Here is a 20,765-nt window from a genome sequence, read left to right as displayed (position 1 = left end):
TAGATAACTGGATCACTGTTTGAAAGGAAATAAAAAGATAAAGGCTCAAGACTTCAATCAGTGCCTCTAAAAAGTCTAAATTGGATATTATGATAATGAAGACTTTTATGTGAATATAAATTAGAGATACTGCATGTGATTATAATAATATTTAACACAGGAAGAATCTGCTTTTTGTTGGACTTTTTGTTCAGATCTCCTCAGAGGTATTTTGAGTAGGTAAAAGGAGTCAAATAGATGCACTTAAGCATCCGTACACATGTAAAAATGTGATGGTAGGAGAGCGTCATGGATTTAAATGAGTCTGTCAGATGCGCTCTGTGGATGAGGCCACATGTAGACATACAAATCACACAAAAGCTCCAATGCACTCTCTTTTTAACTATTAAAATTCATTCGATTTAGGTCATTCGACAGTGAGTGTTGACGGTTTGGACATTCACACTTCCTAGACTAGAACTAAGAGCAAGCAGATGAGTCCAGATTGTTTTCAACTACTTCTTCCTCCACCGTGCTCACATCAGGACATTTAAAGTGAGCAGAAAAAGAAAAAAGAAAAGAAGATTAAATTGTGAATTAGGTGCATTTCCATCAACTGGTTGGGAGGGAAAACACCAGGGAATTCATCTGGGAATGGGAATCTTATGGCAGTATCCAGGAAGAGGCGGGCTGTGAACACAGTTACTTCAGCTGATCAGTCATGTGAGTTAAATGTTCGCCATCAGGACTTATTTGCAAAAGATGCTCTCATCTCCTCTCACTGAGTGCATAAGACAGTCTCAGAACTTTCTTTTTTCCAATATTGAGGATGTAATATCTGACTACGCCTTTTCCAACAAACCTTTTCTGATTCATTACTTCAAAATGCTCTTCACAATATGTTAATGGAAGCAGCTATTAACAGCCTTGTTTTAACTCAATGACACTCTGGCTTTTAGAGTAGATTTGTGAAACTTTCTTTGCTTCTCTTGGCTCCTTTTGTCGTCTTATTTTTTAATAGATTCGTTCTTCTTGTGCTTGTGTTACATTTTCTACCTTGTGTTTTGTTACTTTCTCTCCATAGTACTACTTTTATTCTCCTACTAATTTGACTTAAGTTAAAAGGTATATGAGCACAATTCTTTCCATTTTCCCTCCTCCTCATGTAGCAATGCCTCAGAACAAAGCTTTATGGCTCTTTAGCTCCGGCACTGAGGTGACCACACGGTGACACGCGATAACACAAAAAGATGAGTAGCATCCGTGATGGAACTGGATGTTGTTAAGCTGCTAAACTAGAAGAAAGAAAACCATTTACTAACCTTAACTGACAGTAAATCCTTTAAAAGAAGTGAAAGGCCAAGTCATGTCTGAGGCTATGGTGAAGCTGAGAGTCTACAGCAAGATCCAACAATAAATACATCATCTGCAGATGTATGGCTGCCAAGTGTGGGTCCACACAGGTCGGTCAAACACCGGAGATGTGAAGCTCTTCAAAAGACTTTTGCTGAATAATCATGTATCCTTCCTCATGTCTGCCATGATGACCAGCTTCTAACATCAGGGAGGCAGTTTGTCTCCTAAACTGTGAAAAAGAACAAACTCAAGAGCTATTTTGTCCCCAAATCTTTGGGGAGTTAAAATTAGCATTGGGCTTTTGCTTAGAAGTCTCAACACAGATCTTTAGTTGGTACAAATGTGCTAAATGCAGCAGTTTTAGTACAGAGATCAAATGGTCTTTGAGATCGGAAGAACAATGTTTTATACGATAGGAGGAGAGGGAGGGTATTTGATGCGTTACTGTGTGATGTTTTGGGCACAAAACTGGATTTCCATAAAAATGAACAATAATTAGCCAGAGTCTCTGCGAGGATGAACTGTGGCGCAGCAGTTAAACGCTAGCATGCTGATGTTAAAAAAGAAGCATTGTGATTAAAATCAGATGGGCTGCGTGTGGGTGAAATAATACATCCCATTAATGAGGAAAACGTTTCACTACCTGCACCATAAGAAACCCCTATAAGTGCGTAATTACGCACGGAAAAGACGCAAAGGAGGGAAACATGGTAGCAATTAGGAGAAATGGGATGTGGCCATAGTAAGCAAAGGAGGGGGAAACTGCTGACTCCGTACCTGTGAAGCGGTCACTAAGTTGTGTCCATTCCTCGTTAATTTACATTCCTCTGCTCCAAAAAGCGCTTTTCATACAATTAATCCAAGTTGTGAACGTTGTCCACCGCTCGCTGTCTGCCAGCTTCGCTCATTAAAACAAACACACCTTCCTTCTCGACAGGTGACATGTTTTTTTCTTCTTCCCGCCCGGAGCTGTCGGGTGTGTTTGTTTTGTTAAGTCGCTGCCGACAACATGAAAGCGCCCCCTCGCTTTCCCTTTTAGTCTCCACTCCGGGACAGCCCGGGGAGTATTGCAATCGCTTCCACTTTGGAAGGCCAATCAGCGCTTTCGTGTATCTATGTTGCCTGATTGGCTGTCAACAAATCAATCACCTGCGATGGCAGCCAATTATTTTACCCGTTCCGCCGGTTTACAGGTGGGTAGTTAGGTTGCACGGGAGCCAAGTTATCTCATTGCGTCACGGTGCCGGAGGAGTCCTGAAAACGATGATAAGAAGTTCTGAATGATGAGAGACCGCGTTACTCTGAGGCTATAGTAACGAAAATTAACGTATTAGCCTACTTTGCATGAGAGTAACCAGCAACAGAGATTTACTCGAGTACTGTACTGTAAGTTCTATTTTGAGGTACTTGTACTTTATTTTGAGTGTTTACATTTTCACTACAATTTGGAGGCAGATATAACTTTTTACTCACTACATTCATTTGGTAACTTAAGTTACTAGATACTTTTCAGATTACATTCATAATTTACATACAAAACTTAATGAATATCTGAGCAGATATTCAGGTAATCAGTCGACCCATACTGTAGTACACAGTATCTACATACTTGTACATAGTGTATGTATTAGTTACTTTTACTTGTACTGTTGATACTTAAGTATATTTATTGCCAGAAAATTACTTGCGAGCACATTTAATATCAGATACTAGAAGACTTTTGCTCATACTATTCACAATATCTTTAGTATGACTTTTGGGTACTTTTTTTTTACAACACTGACTAGTAATATGCAATATATTACATGTTGGAAGTTAACTTGCCCAACAGTAGTAACTATAACTGTAGAATAACTTTAGTTTAGTAGAGTAAAAGTACAAAGAAGCATAACATGGAAATACTTAAGTAAAGTACAACTTTATCCAAATTGTACTTAAGTACAGTACTTGAGTAAATGTACTTACTGGTGCCATCACCAGTGAGCATGATAACATTTTGTATTTAAAGCATTAAACACAAATAACAGGTGAGGCTTTTGCAGGTGATGAACCAATAACAGAGCAATACCTGAATTAAATTAATTTGCATGCATGTAGTATTTATAATAACTTTTAGCTGAGGAGAAAACCGATGCTGAGGACTTAATCCAGACTCACTCACAGAAGTGAGATCCACCTGGCCCTGAACAAGTCATCTGTCTTCCAGCCTGGTCACAGAGCCCAGCAGAGGGCACAGCTGACAGCATCCTGAACCTCGTCCACCCTGCCAGCTGCACCCGGGCTGCGCCATGCCGAGAGGCAAGAGGAGGGTGTCGTACAAGATGACAATGATCCTGACCACAGAACAACTGGTTGTCAACAAGACATCCTATCATCCCGCTGCTCTCATCATGTTATCCCCGTCTTCAGTTGTATTAACGTGTGATGCTCAAAGTGCACAAAGCAGAACAGGTGTTTTACATCTCTGATTTGTCAATGTTGAAAATGGACTGGGACGAAGAAGGGTGGCTTAATAACTGCCACAATGTTGGGAGAAAAAAATCACATGAAATGTCATCGGATTGTGAGCGCAGCGAGGAGGGAGACTGGGGAGAGGATGTTCCCTTCAATCTGGTATTTCTTTGTTGTGCCAGTAAATCCAGGGACTTGATAAAAGAGTCCAGTGTCAGTCTTGATGTAATTGTTGCCAATTTTCTCAGTTAGAGAACAATCTGGGGAAACAGAGCTATTTGTTTCAACTATTGTCTGGGTGCTGTCATTCTGACCTTTAAAATCCTGACTCTTGTTTGAGCACAGTGGATTTGACACTTGAAGTCTTTACTGCTGATTGCCTGTAATGTCTGGGATGTTAGATCTGAACCTTATTCCCACTGCGGGCCCTGTGGATAAGAGTGCAGACGAATATGTACAATAAAGAAAATACCACAGGGACTGACGTGAACAGTGAGCTGACATTTACTATTGAGTACTATTCATGAATAATTATTACTCTTATTAAGCTTTTTCTGTCTAAAATAGTGACAAAACAAGTCACAGAATTGCGGATGGTCGGTATATGCAACCATCCATCCGTCCAGTTTGGGATCTGATTGCAGCCCAGACATCCTTTTTTCCACAACATGCCTCCAGCTCATGGCGTTCTTGGACCTGCTGAGAGATGTCAGCACACCAGTTGGTCCTGGGTCTCCTCCCAGTAAGCCATAACGAGAACACAGAGAGGAAGGCCCAGGCGACATTCGCTGAACTCCTCGCTTAGTCACACAAATAAACGGAAGCCAAGTCGCAGAAGAATCTCATCTCACTATCATGTAGCCGTGATCCCACTTTTATGGCCTCAGAGCTTGTAACGGGGGTGACGAGGAAACTGCGATCGACAAGTAAATTGAGAGTTTTGCTTTCCAGCTCACAGCTTCCTTCACCAGCTGCTGCGAAGCCAGCATCAGTGCAGACGCCACCCACAACCAGTGCTCGATCTTCCAGTCTCCACACACCAGGAACACAGTGCAATTAAAACCAAATGGGTCCAATTTCACCTGCAAACACGCCATCAAACTGGGCTCTCTACAGGCCTCACTCTGGTCTTCCCGTCTTGTTGATGTCTTAGAGGGTAACTCTGGTATTGTTTTTGTGTCTAAGTGACTAATGGGGACAACACATTCTTGAAAATGGTCCTAAATGGGACTATTGTAGCTGGCAGCCATGACACATCCCTGCATGCACATTGAATTCCCTCTCCAGCTTCTCAGATGTCGCTGTCCCTCTCACACAAGTAAGATCCAGATTGAAAAGATACCACATGCAAACACAGTTATGGGAATGATTAAGAGCTGTAGGCGTGACACTGCTGTGTCCATGGTGACCAAAACAGGCATTTTAAGCTCAAAACATGATCTTTTCTGAACCCTAACCAAGTGTTTTTATAATGCCTAAACCTAACCAGACTACAAGCATAACACTGTCACAACATACATTTTTAAAATTGAGAGGAAAGAAAAGTTTCAACACTAAGAAACATTAAGTTTCACCTTACCTGTGGTTTGCAGGAACATACAACAATATTTCTGACATTGAATAGGAAATCATGAGCAGAGGCGTTTTTCTTGTTTCGTGTTTCCCTATTATAACTGTTGCTACTGACATTTGGCACATTTTGCTGGCGAATATTGCAGAGAGTTTTGCCATAAATTCTACTGCTATTTTTACTTTGTTGAATCATCCTTTCCTCACTATACTCTGGAGACAAAGCGCTATAAAACCTGATTGGGGCACAGTTGGAGGCTCCATCCAAAATTTGTGCATTTAAGCTCCTTATTCCTGTCTGTGTCTTTTATACAGATGCCAAAACAGCTACACTCTCACTCTCCCGCCTGCATCACCTCTTCTTTCTCTTAGCAGAGCACACAGACACCAAAATGAACAGTTTCTCCCCTTGCAAGTCGCACTATGTGTGCACTGTATATCAAAATCAAACACGATGCACGCGCTGTGTCTCGTTTCTCACGTTCAACCTCACAGCCTTCTTCTCAAATGACTTTTCGTCTCTGCTGCTTGCACAAAAAGTACGAAAATACACCAAAATACACAAATACGCCTCCCTCTGTCTCACACATGCCCTGAACAGGCTCTCTGGTGACGCCTCACCTCTTCACTTCATCTCCCCGGGGTGCCCTTTCATGAGACGTGTTTGTGTGTTCCTACATGTGCGACAGAGACAAAGAGAGGTGCGCACATGAACGTGAGATTGTGATTTTTTGTTACCCGTCTGTGTTTTTGTCGAGATTTCTCTAACTCTGAACGTGTGTCTTCCTGTCAGCATCCCCCTCCCATCTGTCTATTTAAAGCACTTGTGAGCGAGCGTGCGCTCTTACACAAATATTTGCTCTCGCACATTTTTTTCTGAGGGCGGAGAAATAATCTTATTGTTTGAGTTAATCCAGAGTAGGAAGAGCTACAGGGACAAAGCCTCTCCGAACACTTGGAACCAGAAAACTTGAGTGACAAAGAGACGGTGGTGAAAGAAGCATTCAGATCCTTTAATGAAGTAGAAGCACTAATACTAAACTGTGAAAATACTCCACGACAGAGTCCTGCATTCAGATCCTTCAATGAAGTAGAAGCACTAATACTAAACTGTGAAAAGTCCTGCATTCAAAACCGCATCTAAATATTAGCAACAAAAAGTATCAAAGCAAAAGTATTCTTCGTTCAGTAAAATGTTCCCTGTGAATGTTGCAGTTTTCTGTTGTTCAGCTCATCTTAACTATGTTATATACTGTTAGCTAGTTTAATCTGCAGCAATGCATCATATTCTATAAAATAATGATATTTTTGTAGCGTAGCTCTCCTGTTTTCAGCTTTGTGACGATGTATTTTCCAGAGTTTTCAAAGAGTTTCTTTATCTTAAGAAGAAGGAGGAGAAACTTCTCAACACATAAAGGAACACTTTATCCCCAAAAATTTCAACAAAATATTTCAGTTTTGTGAATTTGCTGTTTCCTGAGCTGAACGTTTTTTGCAGAATATTATGATGTCACAGTGCATTTAACCTCTGACCTTTTTGGATATAAAATGTTGTATGAATTTTTGAGTTATGGCCAAAAAATGTGTTTTGTTAGGCTCACAGTGACTTTGACCTCTGACCCCAAATTCGAATCAGTTCACCCTCGAGACATAGTGGTCAAATCTGAAGAAATTCCCTGGAAGAGGTCACAGGAGCCTTGACCTTTGGCCACCAAAATCTGATCATCTTATCGATATAATTCATATAGCAGTATCAGAGATGTCACCTTTTTTATTCCACACACTTCTTCCTTTCCATAACCTGGCACATTACCCATTAACCACTGGGTGACATCACTGGAGGCAGTTTATCAGACAACATACAGCTTCTTCTGGAGCCACAAAAGGCTTTATGCTACTTTGTTCACACATGTGATTTAGAGTATAGAGTAAATGTACTTAGTTACGTTCCACTGCTGCAAAGTGAGAACTTCTCCTTTAAATTCTTTTTTTCATTCATCATAGCCTCAATATTTATTACCTGGTAAGGTCACCAAGTAGGCTAACAAAGCTCCATACTAATGTGATATAATATCATAATAATAATTTCTTGATGTGAAAGTTCAACAGGGACTGAGCCTCTAAAGTCCCCGTAAGGAGACATTTTTTATCCTGTGTGCACAAGATAATAAGTCGGCGGGCTGCTGCCGGGGCTGCCCCTCGCGTTATGAATATCTGCCCCTCAGAATGAATGTGTGAGTAACAAGAATGTCCTTTTAGTCTGAAGGTGGAATTATATTATGGCAGTATTTCAAGCGCTGTTTTCAAATGTCAGCGGCGCAGCGTGAGGCCCGGCTGGAAATGCTACTCCCACACCTCAGGATGGTAGCGTAGTAAATATCATGACCCAGTAACCCCTGAGCAACACTTGCCAGTGTGCTTAAGGTGTATTTTTCATCTAATGTGTTACTCATAAGCGCACTGTAACACCAGGGATGTGGGATAAAGGCCCACTCTATACGTCTCTGTTGGCTTACAGACTAACAAGTGCTGGGTAGTAAAAACAGAAGCTGTCGGACTGAAACCAATGTGATGCACGCTACACCACAAAATGACTGTACTGAGTATCAGTAATGTGGAGGGGGGGGGGGGGGGGTTACATCTGAATATATTATCTTTGGTAAAAAGCTGATCTGCAGAATCTAACATTCAGTCTGTTGCTTAGCATCTTTTTGACGTGCGGATTTGCCTTTTTTCATATTTTTGGCAAACATGGCCCAGCAAAGCCATTGGGACAAACTTGAGGACCCGTCTCTGCAGCGAGAAGGGCTCCATTCATTGAGCGCTGTTTTTGATTGGTTCACCTCTCCCCTGCTCAGCAAATCAGCACGCACCATTCGCACGGGTTCGATTGGTTGATTTGATTGATATTTATGTTTTCTATCAGCTCTTTATTATGTCGTCGTCGTCCACTAGGCTACACATTAATGTCTTACTACATAATTTTTTAGAAAAGTAATCAACTTTTTTACATGTTTTCAGGGTAACTTGTAACTTGTAACCTGTATCCTATTACAATTCAAAAGTAACCTTACCAACACTGTACAAGTGTTGATATGTGTTCAGGGTTGAGTCATAGCTCTCCTCACTCTGTGCTCTGTCCATGGTGCTGAAACTGGAGCTCTCCCCACCACTTGTTTGTGCAACATCAGACACATAAACAGTGTAAACAGTGTGAGGCAACCTAATGGAAAAATGTAATGAATTGCTTATCACACAAAGGTCATTAAAAAGGTAATTACTATACTTTATTAATTACTGACGGGCAAAAGTAATGAAGCTGCCTCCACATCAGCATCTTCTGTGTTGAACTCATTTATAAAACTGATCGTATGATTCTGTGTCACTTCTGTAACTATTTAAACTTCGGTCGACAAAGTGCTTCATAATTTGCATCATTCACCCTTTGTCACACAGACACACTGACGGAGGGCCTGCAGGATGTGTGTGTTGCTAAACTCCTGATGTTATTCTTTTGTACTGTGAGGAGCTGATCTATATTCTTGTGTATCATACGTATACTTACATACTACATGTACTGCATCTGTGTCCACGTAGCTGGCAGTTTCTTTAGCTTTGTGTGTCTTTTGTTCAGTGTGTGTCGGCCCTCTGTTCCTACATGCGCCCCAGTCAGATGAGGTGACAGGACGAGGACACGCTGATTGCCGGCCCGGGCTGTGAATGCATCACTGACCCCCAATTATAACTTTTACAAAGAGCTCCTCTCAAATGCATGTTTGAACCTGGAGGGCACAGGTCAGCAGACAATTATATTGTAGGAGAAAAAAAAAAAAAAGAAGAAAACTTTTCAATGAGAGTGGAATAACTAACCTTGAAACTGACAAATGGAAGTCTTTGTTCAGTGAGATGGTTTCAAGCCTTCGTGACAGCGCCGTCATTACTGAGTTTTGTTATCGTTTTTTGTTCTCCGCTGGAGATGCCCCCTCACTGGCCAAGAATCTACTCTGCATTAATTACCGATTGTGGATGCATGCTAATTAACGATGTTGCTCCAAAAGATATAAATAGACGGGCGGTTTTTGATGTTAGCGCTCGGTCACAAACTCCTTGGGAGATGACCCGTGATGAGCAAGGTGGTGAGTTGATGTTTCATTATGTAAGGCAGCAGATTAGAAGACGCACCACTGGGTCCCCCCCTTATCTGAGAGCATTACGCTCCATATGAGATCAGGATGAAATGATAATGTGTATTGACAGATTCGCTCCTGTCTCTTTCTATCTCTCTCTCCAGCTACCTTATGCTCCGTCACACGTTCACAGCGGTATCATTCTGCATGAGCAAATTATCGTTTTTGAATCTCTCGGCTACATCCAATGGAATAACTTTGTGATTTGGCCCTCGGTTTGATGTTGCCGTGCAAGAGCGACTCTGAAATTGAATTCTGGCCATTTTCTACTCCATTCTTCTGCCACTGCGGGTGCTGTTATGTCAGTATTCTCCTGCTAATATAGCCTAGTGAGCAGAGGGCACCACAGTATTAATATGGTCCTTGTCACTTCGAGGAGAGCTTTCTCAGTTTAGTTCTCTGGTCATGAGTTTGGAGCCAGAGGCATCTTTTTAATGAGGAATAGGGACACTGTGACAGGGGCGAGCTGACCTGAAACAAGCCAGGACTGAGCCTGTGCTCTCGTCCTAGTGTTCTGTATGTACACACTCAATGACACATAGACACCGAAACCCACATAACAGGAATAATACACGAGCCCTGCAGAGACAGATCAAGTCAGACACAAATGACCAGCTAGGCTCGCTCTGTGTCAGAAGCAATTTCGAGTGCCCACCGCAGACTGCCAACACACAGAGAGGCTTGTGCATGTTCACTCACATGAACACGCCGAGAGCCTCCATCTGCACCAGCGTTTCACCCGCAAATCGTTTGTTGCCGGGGTGGAAAAGACCTTGAAATGGCATTTAGATGGCTGGGAAAAAAAAGCTTCTACAGTTGTATGATACAAGATAAAATGTCAAATATATGAGACTAGTTCTTTAAACAGAGAAGGTGCAGTTGTTTTTTCCAAAATAAACTGAATTAGATATCATTTTAATTATCCCCACAGAGAAATCTGTTCTCTCCACTCGGCACAGGAGCGTCTGCAGAATGCTGAAGTGATTAGATGCTAAACTGACTGATCGAAAAACAGTTCAGATCATTAATTAATCATTTAAGTCATTAATGAAGGGAAAAAGCCAAAAGTTGCTGATTCCAATTATTTAAACTTGCTGTTTTTTCCCTTTGTTTTATATCTGGAAATCTGGCGGTTTTGGAGTAACACAGAATCAAGTGATGAGATAAATCAAAGTGCATTTAATCAATTACCAATGTAAGTACCGTTAAGTACAACTTTGAGGTACTTCACCTGAGCATCTCTATTTCATGCCAGTTTACACCTTTACTCCATTACATTTCACTGGGAAATATTGCACTTTTTACATTTTGGTAAACGTGCTCACTTTTACTTGTTACAGTGTATTTTTAACTACTTTTTTCCAACCAAGTATTTCCATTTCCAGCTACTTTATTCTTCCACTCCACCACATTTTGGAGACAAATATTGTACTTTTACTCCACTACATTCATCTGATAACTCAAGTTACTAGTTACCTTGCAGAGTACATGCTGCATCAGAGCCAAAGTAACGCATTCATATATTGTTTTATTTTATCAGCAATAGATTTTAAAAAATAAGTGTAAAAATGGTTCCAGTTTTCATAAAAATGCTGAATATCAGATCTGATAAGCCTAGGTTGACCCATAGTATACAGTAGATACACACATGTATATATAATTATATTTATCTATTTACTTGTACTTGTACTTTAACATCAGACACTTTTAGAGAGAGACTTTTACAGTCAGGTATCATATCAAGATGTCTCACTTGTTTCAGGCTTTTTGTGAGCCAATCATGATCATGTTGAACCCTCCCAGAATATCAAACCCACAGTGTTAACAGAGCAGAACTCTGCACTGTCCAATTAGCAAACCAATTATGACTTCACATGATCTGTATCGCAGTCAAGTTTTCCCACCGCGTCCAGTGAATGCAGGTGTGACTGCACCTTAACAATCTGTTGTCACAACAGATATAACGGAAGCAGCTGTGAAACTACATGACAGTGAAAACTTTCTACTGAAAAACTCTCTTTATCCAATAATGATGAGACTCCGTCAGACGAGGTGTCAGCTTCTCTGGACTTGAGCGACGTACTCTGAGTATTCACGAGCAGGAGAGAAAGCGCTGCGTGCTCGGTCGACACGCAGCACAGGAGAGGAATTGGAAGTGAATTCTCTCTCTTGGCGTGGATGCGAGGGTGTAGGCGGTGCAGAGCTGCTGCTGCTGCTGAAGCCAGGCAGGGGCAGAGCACGCCAGGCCACCTTACTGCTACTGAGAGCGTGTGAGGAAGTTTGTTTCCAAATCAAAAATGCACTCAAAAGTTAGACCGAAGTACTTTTAATTACCTGCTAGAAACAAGACTTATCAAAGTTGCACTTTACCAGCGGAAAAGTTGAGTTGAGAAGTCTTTTTTTTTTTTTTTTTTAAATCAACAAACTATACAGCAAATTTATGCAGCGCTCCCTGCAGAATTAAGAAAAAGTGCATGTTCCATCGGCCCACGTGTGATTTTCCAACTCATTTCGGCCAACTTCAGATGCCAACATATGCACATATTTTTCCACCTAATTGCAGAAAACATCAAGCCTCTCCTTGTAGTGGAATTCACATATAAGAGTCTTTTGTAAATGTACGGATTCAGGGACTTAGTATATCAAGCCAGTTAAATTAGACATCACGCTCAAAATATGCTTTATGAGTTTTCATTTGAGAAAACGTACATTTATACTTTTACTTAAACACGCGACACAACAACTCGTGTGCTGATTAGAAGTCTGTTTGGGTTGAGGTCATTTAACTCCAGGAACTCAGAATTGGTCTCGCTCATTATGTGCGCCGGAGTGCTCGGGCTCCACAGACAGCTTGACATTAGTCACTAAAATAAAGTGGCAGGTACCTGATGGTGGCAGATCACATGCTGCACGACAGCAAGAGGAAACAACCAGGGGCATGCACGGATTTAACATGAGTCAACAGGTCAAAACGTCCAATTTTCCTGAACGTATGATAACAATAATCATTAAGTCATCGTGTTGCAAGTCACAAGTATGTCTGAGTCATCACCATGAAGTATCGAGCCAACACCAACAGTCCTACAGAGTCGAGCTTTTTGGCAATGCATTTTTCAGATGATTCAACGACTTTGTAGATGGTTTGTCTCGCTTAAGAAATAGGAAAATTGTCTCAACTCACGAAGGAGCACTCCCTTCTTCGGTTTTATCATGCCATGTCATACCATGCACAGAAAGCTCCTGTGTGCTAAACTGCAAACGTGGCGAAGCAAAAGAGGAATGATGTTGTCGATGCTGTGAAGGGGGAACCGTCACCGTCGCTTTTTCTTTCTTTATTAGGCTTTTGCCAACACAAGACGGTCGGTTGTTCCCAGAAGTATTTTCCAAGAATCTCCTTCCTCACACATGTCGTGATTGATGGCAAGTGATAACTGGTCAAAGAGCAACATGTAGCCTTTCATTTTATAGGTTTTTTATCTCACCCTTGTGTCTGCACTGGAGCTTCGGTGGGGATGATAGGAAACCTCTCACCAAAACATTCTCTGTATCCAGCGCAGATTGGGAGCAATTGGACAAATAGTAAGAGAGAAAACACCTGTTATTTGTTGGTAGAGGGTTTGCTGGAAGAGGCTGTGTTAAGACAACCAATTTTGGGCCGGATTCGAGCAGGAGGCACAAGGTCTGATGTGGGTCTTTGTGATGCAGATCTGCTGCCCTCGAACACGAAGTACGGAAGGACAAAGCACACGGAATCTGACTTTCTTTTAATCTGCAAACCAAATCTGACCCAAAGCTCTGAGCAGTGAAAAGCCTCATCGAATCACATTTTCCTGGTGTTTAAACAGCAAAGATAGCCTTCTGCGTGCCACAAAGAGATAAAAGTTTGATTATCTTTTCCATTGTGGGTGCAGCTTTAGTTTATGTATGCAGATGCCTCGTGGAAGCAATTCAAGAGCTTGGAATCATGAGGTCCCATCTGCATGTAGAGCAGTTTCGCCATTATCACGAGAAAAAAAAAAAGTTTTGCATGTGCATGTTTTAATCATAACTGGATATTTTCAACCTGGGCCCCCTTTTTTTCCCACATATTCTGCCAACAGACACAGACGGCCACAACTCAACCCAAACATAAAATAAACTCGAGCTTTTGTAATCATTATTGATTGAAGCAAAAACTTAAATTAGACCCAGACTGGAAATAATGAAAATTAGAAATCCTGTTTTAGAGCCTGGGTTTTAAAGCCACTTGTACTGACTGGCCAATTTCAACTCAAATGTCAGCTGGAGCCTTCTAATAACAAACAACCTGTGGGAATCACAGACTGAATCAAACACCAGTTGTGAGATGAAAAAAGAAAATTGAACCCGGTCACCTTCTCCTACACTGCCTCCTCTGTACTGTATGTCAGCACAGAGAGGAGACTGCAAGCAATTATCAATTCCCAGAGATCCAAGCTGTGATCGTGTTAATCTGATTCAACAAGGTCGGTTATTTTGGTTCTTGTGGTGGGTGTGGCTGGGACGCTTCTTTCCTGTGACTTCCCGTGCATGCTCTGATGGGACATCTGTCCTCTATTCTTGGCAAAGTCATAATTATTGCAATACACACTGTAAAATGTCCCAGATACAGCACAAGAACAAACGTACAGTATGTTTGAAGAAAAAGACAGATATTAAGCAAGAAGTAATGCAGCACTATTCTACAATATGTGTCACATGGAGGGGGTGGAGGTGGCAGGGAACATTGTTTGAAGTGACGCTTCAACATTTGTAAGCTTGAAACTACTGGATATGTTTCTGGAGATGTCGGGACATTTTTCAGCCATGTTTGTGGTGACAGAGCCTGATCTTCTCCTAACCCTAACTAAGCGTTTTTTGTGCCTTAACCTAACCAGACCATGAGTGCAGTGTTGTCACAACATACAAATTTTAAAGAAGCATATAGTCTCAACATATCTGTGGTTTCTAGCCTTTATTCTGGCGTTTGGGTTGTTCATTAACAAAAATATCTTCATGTCTGTATTTGGAATAAAACAGGACAAAAATCAAAACAGCTCCCATGGCCATTTTTCATGCATTTTGAAGATGGTCCCTAACATTGTCTGTGATTTACTCATCTCCAGTGTCAACTGGGTTACAGATTTTACTGATAGATTCATAGACTGTATAAAATGTGGACGTATGTTTCATGGCGTCAAGCATTATTATGGATCCCACAACCCAATCGCCAGAATTTATGTTTCTGCAAAAACACAGATGAGTTCAAGTTTCTTTTTGTTGCAACTTAACGTCTGTTCAGGTTGAATTTTCTATTTCTGTCTTGTCACAACGCTGTGCTGATGCTCTGGTTAGGTTCAGGCACAAAAAACACTTGGTTTGGGTTAGGAAAAGGTCATGTTTTAGCTTAAAAAGCTGTGTTTTGGTTGCCAAGATCAAAAACAGCTGGAAATATCTCCTCCTCCTCCTCAAAAAAAGCAAGAAATATCCCAAATATCGGCTGAAATATACACTGCTGTTACTCGAACTGCAATTGGCTGTTTGGCCACCCCCAACACCCACGTCCCGAATTTCACCCGCCCTCATCTGGTCACCCTAGACCCGGAGATCACCACATGGTTAAAATTCAACACGTATCATTTGTTTATATCTGAATAATATATCTGTATTCGGTTACATCATGAATACATTCATCATAAAACAATACTAAGGAGGTCTCTTGGAGCTGCTACCCACCAACACCGAGGCCCGAGTGAACTGCTGTGTAAGAGTTTGGTTTTGTTTCATGAAAAGGAAAATAAGATTTCACTTTATCGGACTGCTCACTGTGACAAATGATCCTCATTTATTGCAGGAAATGTATAAAGAACAGTGGGTCTTCATAAGAGTTTGAGGCTGGCAAAAACATTTTCTGTGATAATGGAGGCGCCGGCACATAATGCTTTTTTTTTCTCTCTCTGCTAAAGATATTACAACCTTTGCACTTTTAGCTCCAAAGGAAAATAACTAGTTTAATGCACTCAATTTAGAAGAGTTAGCAGGGAAGTCTGATAAAATGTTCCCAAAAGACTTTACAGAAATAAGCTCTTAAATGCGTGCCGTGCTTATTTATTTATTTCCCCCCTAGCCTGAAAAAAAAAAAAGGATGTTGTCTGCCGCTGACCTGGATAAAGCTGAAAGTTAATATTTTTACTATGAGGCCTTGCCATGGGCCTACTCAAAGGAGTCCCATGGGTTGAGAATAAGGGTTATATAATTCAGGGATATGTAACTTTGATGAAGAAAACTTTGTGGTCAAATAGTGCTCAGTAGAGTAACTCGAGTGTATATGTGTGCGTGTGGTCCCAGCCCTAGAGGTGACACATACATCCAACTCAAACAGTGTCATATATGATGTAATGTGGCTGTAATAAGGACGAGCTGCACTGCGGTGGAACTCAGGAAGGTAGTTGGGTTATAATTATAAATCAGGTGCTGAAATATTGACGAGGTTGGGGAATTTGAGGACGGTTTGTGTCGTGGTGTCTCTGTCATGGAGGCTACCATTCCAGATGATTGGGCATGTGCACTCTTCGCCGCTGGGGACTCTCTGTCAGCACGGCTCTGTTTGCCTGTAACTGTCAGCGCAATTTGTAACAGAGAGAGGCATTTTATCAAATCAACTTTGTGCTTTTATATGTAGGGGATAAAAGAGAACGGGATGTTCTGGGACACCTGAGGTAGTGCTCAGTGTTAAGTGACGTGCAGTTAGGGACTGTTAGGAAGAGTGAATATATTTTCACCCGTTTCCCTTTCTATGAATTTAAATTGCTTAAATGAATTGGATTGTATCATTTAGTAAGTACAGAGTTACACAAATACAACAACTGCAACTATATGATCCCACCACAAGAAGTATTGTTTTTTGTTGCCACTTGAGAGCAGCAGCAAACACAACATTAACATATTCTCCCCTTATTAAAGCTAGAAAATCTCTCAACAGCAATCAATAAATCAAACGCTCTAACAAGTAAAAGAAAAAATATATCCAGTAAGAACGGCAGAGAAAGTGCAGCCAAAATCTCCTAATATTGACTGATAGTGCTAACAACTTCAGTGTGAGTGAGACATGAGGTAGTTGGATATGGTTAGCGATGACAACGATGTGCTGCGCTCACACTACAAAGCCACTTAGTCTGTTGTTCAGCATCTCACTACGTAGCATTAAGCACACAGCCCCTGAGCCGAAGAACAGAGCCGGTGCAGCAGCAACACACTCATTTGGAAGCTAACATTAGCACAAAGCACACAGCCCCTGACCCAAAGAATGGAGCAGCAACAAGACTATTTCAGCAGCTAATGTTAGCACAAAGCACACAGCCCCTGATCTAAAGAATAGAGTAGCAATAGACTTATTTAGCGATAACATTAGCACAAAGCATATAGCCCCTGAGCCAAGCTAACCTAGTTAGCAATAAGCACACACCTACAGCAGTAAGGAGTAACTGTTGTGCCTGGTAGCCTATTCAGACTCGTGATGGCTATTTTGCTTGTGTTTATATGATTGCGGCATTTAACAGAGTTGTTAAAAGCTAAGAGAGCTTGTTGAATGTTTGGTTGGATACTTTGATTTAGCTTCTTCTTGGTGGCTTTAGATTGATATGGCTAACATGTGAGCTGATGTTTACTTTCCTTTAGCTCTGTTTAAGTCTCCACTAACTCTTGATGGAAATATGTGGCTCTTTAGCTGCTAAACGCTCCGCTCGGCTGAAAACAGCTGCCTACTGCAGCTGGAAATTAATGAGAATGCTGAGAATGAAGCAAAAGGGGAGCTGCTTTGGGGTCGGGCAATAATTCTTCGAGCGACACCTTTCACATCACAGATAGACAATTGACCCATTGTTGACATTGTTAGCATATTGATTATTGCAGCTTTAAAACTCTTTGAGATTGAGAGATTTGTTCAAGAATACAGCATTATAGCAACAATGGATTCAATCCAGACAACAAAAACAGACCAAACTGTCCCAGACACAAAAGACAAACAAGGTCATTTCAGACTTTAGAGTATGTATGGTGCACACAAAAATAAAACTATTTATAAAAACTGAAAAACAACACTGAATAAGAATGCAACAACAACTGACTGTCTCCAATGGTTTCAGATCTTTCTCAGTCTTTATTACAACTACTATTACTCCTTCTGTATCAATATCGTACTAAGACATTTCCGTTCTAATAGCAGTTGCAGTGATTAAACAAAAGATCCTGCACTCTCACACCTTTATTCATTTTAAAAGTGCGCTTGACATCAACATCTATTTTTCATCTATGTTGATGCTGAACAGATTTTCAATGTATGGCTGTTAATTGCATGATAAGAAATATAATTGAAAACAGCAGTGTGTGTATTTTTATCTGGTGTCAACAGCTTTTGAAAAGGAATGAGATTCAACTCCTACATGATCAAAGTTTCCATCGAGCTGTCGTAAGCAGCCTTGACAATACAGCTCCGAGCACAGAAAGATCATCTAACGAGAGAAAAGGAATCAAAATAGGAGCGACGGATTCCTTTTTTCACGGCAAAGAACAAACACAAGCAGGGAAGTCGTGAACAGATCCATTTTCAGCCTGCTTGACTTTGCTGATGATTTTCAAACACCTGAGCGCTGACAGTTCGGAAACTTTAATCTTTTTTTGTCTTTCGGCAAATTTCAGTAAAAGAAATTGAAGCGAGTCCCCTGAATTTGTCTGAGCACTCAGCAAACTGTATGCAGGAAATGCGATCAGTTTCAGCCCTGTGGGGTTTTTTTTTATTTTTTTTTTAGGAAAGCTCAAAATAAATGTGATGCAGGGAGATTCCATTGACCATAGCCTGCAGCGAAACAGGCTTTTACAGCGAGCAGGAAGTCTACTGGCACCACTTTCTGTCCCTGAAATAGCCGGAATAAAATTACCCCATTTAGAATGCATGGATGTTCAATATCAACAATCATTCTGCTGTTTAAAATCCTTTTTCCTTTATGGGCTCGTAAATACCGATCTTGTCACCCCCCCCGTATTCTGTCCGTGACACAAAACAATATCGACCGAGAGCTATCGACCCCGACTGGTCCCAAATCTGAGCAGGAGACAGACTTGTGCTCCTGCCAAAGCAATTAAAACCCCGCCGAGACCTTCGATGGTTTGTCTTTGCGTGGAAGGGTATCAATATAAACAGCAGAAAAAGAAAAAGTTCATTAAGAAGACGCAGCGAGAGTTAAGGGGCTAAATCACACACTGACGTGCTTCTTAAGAGCTCGCTAACTTGCTTGAGAATGCGCCAACCTTGTGCCGTCGGGGACTTCAGTTTTAAAAGCATGCACTGAGGCACTGCACTGCACATTTCATATCAAACAATCCCCAGCATATGTCTGCCGTCCTCTGAGATACAGGATCTTGATTGCTGTTTCAACTTTGGACCGCTTACAGTACGTCTGAGCCGGTGTAATAACACACAGAACTACTGCTTGAGCGTTTCAATCACCTGACGACTCCAACAGACCTACAGCGGCCGTGATCAGGGTGCTGCAGAGCGAGCTTTCATGGCTGTATTGATCTGCGATGTCCCCGCGAGAGGGGCTCATGGGAGCCTGGGGCTCATTAATCAAGCTGACACTCAGTGTGACACACGGGGCTGAGGCAGCAGCATCGCGGCACTAGGACACCGCTATGAACACCTTTTCTTCTTCTGTCCCCCGGTCGTCGTTCTCCCAGGCTGCCTGTGAGTCACATGAAATGACGAGCCTGTAAGTGGGTGATGTCAGCACATAATGCACTGCTCTGACACCCCTCTCGCTCTTTAGTTTCAGCACTGCTCAGTCCCCAAAGTCCCTCTGGCCTTTTCATTTTCTTCATAGGCATTTCACAAAACCTTGACATACAGAGTTTTAAGCTTTGCCCAGCACCGTGAGCTGTAAAAACAGTGGAAAGAGGCAAGTGTACCGGCTTGTGTATCAATTTCTTTCAGAGCAATTCACATTTTTGAATAATTGGGGAAAGCTGCTGGCAGTCGAGGAAAGTGGACATCTTACATTTCTGGTCTTCATGCTGCAGTGCTCAGTTCCCCTGGAGGATCACCGGATGCTAAAGAAAAGCCAGCCTGCACACTTCCACGATGTGACTGTTGGAAAGTGTCACATAGGCTTCAACTGTCATTAGAACATATACAGTATGAGTCAGCAACACATAATTATGAAAATGGTAACTCTTGATATTAAGCCCTTTGTAATTATCCTCAGTTAATGGGTCACGAGCCCTTTATCAATGCTTCTAAGATGCTTATTATCAATATTGTATTTTAAAGTCTATGTAGGTGTTAAAATAACATCATAAAGATGTTTATTTTTAGATTCTAAAACATTTATAAGCACATATAAGAAACTTTTACAGTTTGTAGACGCTTAAGAAGGTTATGATAAGGTAATCCGGACAAAGGCAGCGAACGGCTTTAGTCCTTATTTTAAAACTACTTCTAACTTCACTGTGACATCGGACTGAAAGCAGATATTGTGTCAGCTATCAATGGTACAGTGATTTTACAGTACATTGTTATAAATATAAGTATATATAGGCCACACATATAGGCCTAACCCTAGTCCTAACCCTAACATTATCCTGAATGTCCACCCTTAGATTTTATGATATACGTCGTGGCATCCAGGATTTTGGTGCCCACAAAGCTGTCTGACCCCACACCAAGGGATGGGTCATGAGTCTCAAATATTCAAACAGTACATGCAGCTATGGTTTTGTTTGAAAAATATATATTTTGCCTTTTTACTGGCCCCGGGAAATAACTGCTAAATAAATTACAGGCCTTGGTAGAACCATGTTGTTATTACCAGGCTGCGGTAAAATGTGTGTAGCACACAAGGTCAGTATAAGCCCGTGCCACCATATGCTTCACTTCATACAAACAGCAGATCTTCCTTTTCTTGTTTTCTTCTTGTTATTATTTGCACACTGTTTTGTTCACTTGTGCCGAATTGAATTTTTCCTACAGGGGATCAATAAAGGTATCTAATCTTATCTTATCTGTGAATCATCATCGAATGGTTACCAGTGACTATTGAATACTATTTTGGGGACTTGCATTTTGTCCCCATAAGGAAGGCGAGTTCAAGCAATGTGACGTTGTAAACAGATTTATGTCCCCACAACACGAGTAACATACGTCCACATATGAGAGCTGTCGTTGGCTGACGC

General features: G+C 41.3%; 1 protein-coding gene across 4 annotated transcripts in view; it reads right to left on the bottom strand.

Moving 5' to 3' along the window:
* gfra4a (GDNF family receptor alpha 4a) overlaps nt 1-20,765 on the bottom strand; it is a 143,456-nt gene that overhangs the window by 43,339 nt on the left and 79,352 nt on the right. The window contains exon 1 of one of the 4 annotated variants that reach the window (XM_084382190.1): nt 2,113-2,256. The exons of the other annotated variants lie outside the window; for them this stretch is intronic. The gene's annotated coding sequence lies outside the window, so the exon portion shown is untranslated. Of the gene's footprint in view, nt 1-2,112; nt 2,257-20,765 lie in introns of those variants that run through there. 4 annotated transcript variants of the gene reach the window in all.

The sequence above is a fragment of the Pagrus pagrus genome (assembly GCF_965226575.1).
Source record: "Pagrus pagrus genome assembly, chromosome: 18".
NCBI classification, from domain to species: Eukaryota; Metazoa; Chordata; class Actinopteri; order Spariformes; family Sparidae; genus Pagrus; species Pagrus pagrus.
The sequence above is the reverse complement of the archived record's forward strand: the minus strand, read 5'-3'. Positions and strand labels throughout refer to the sequence as shown.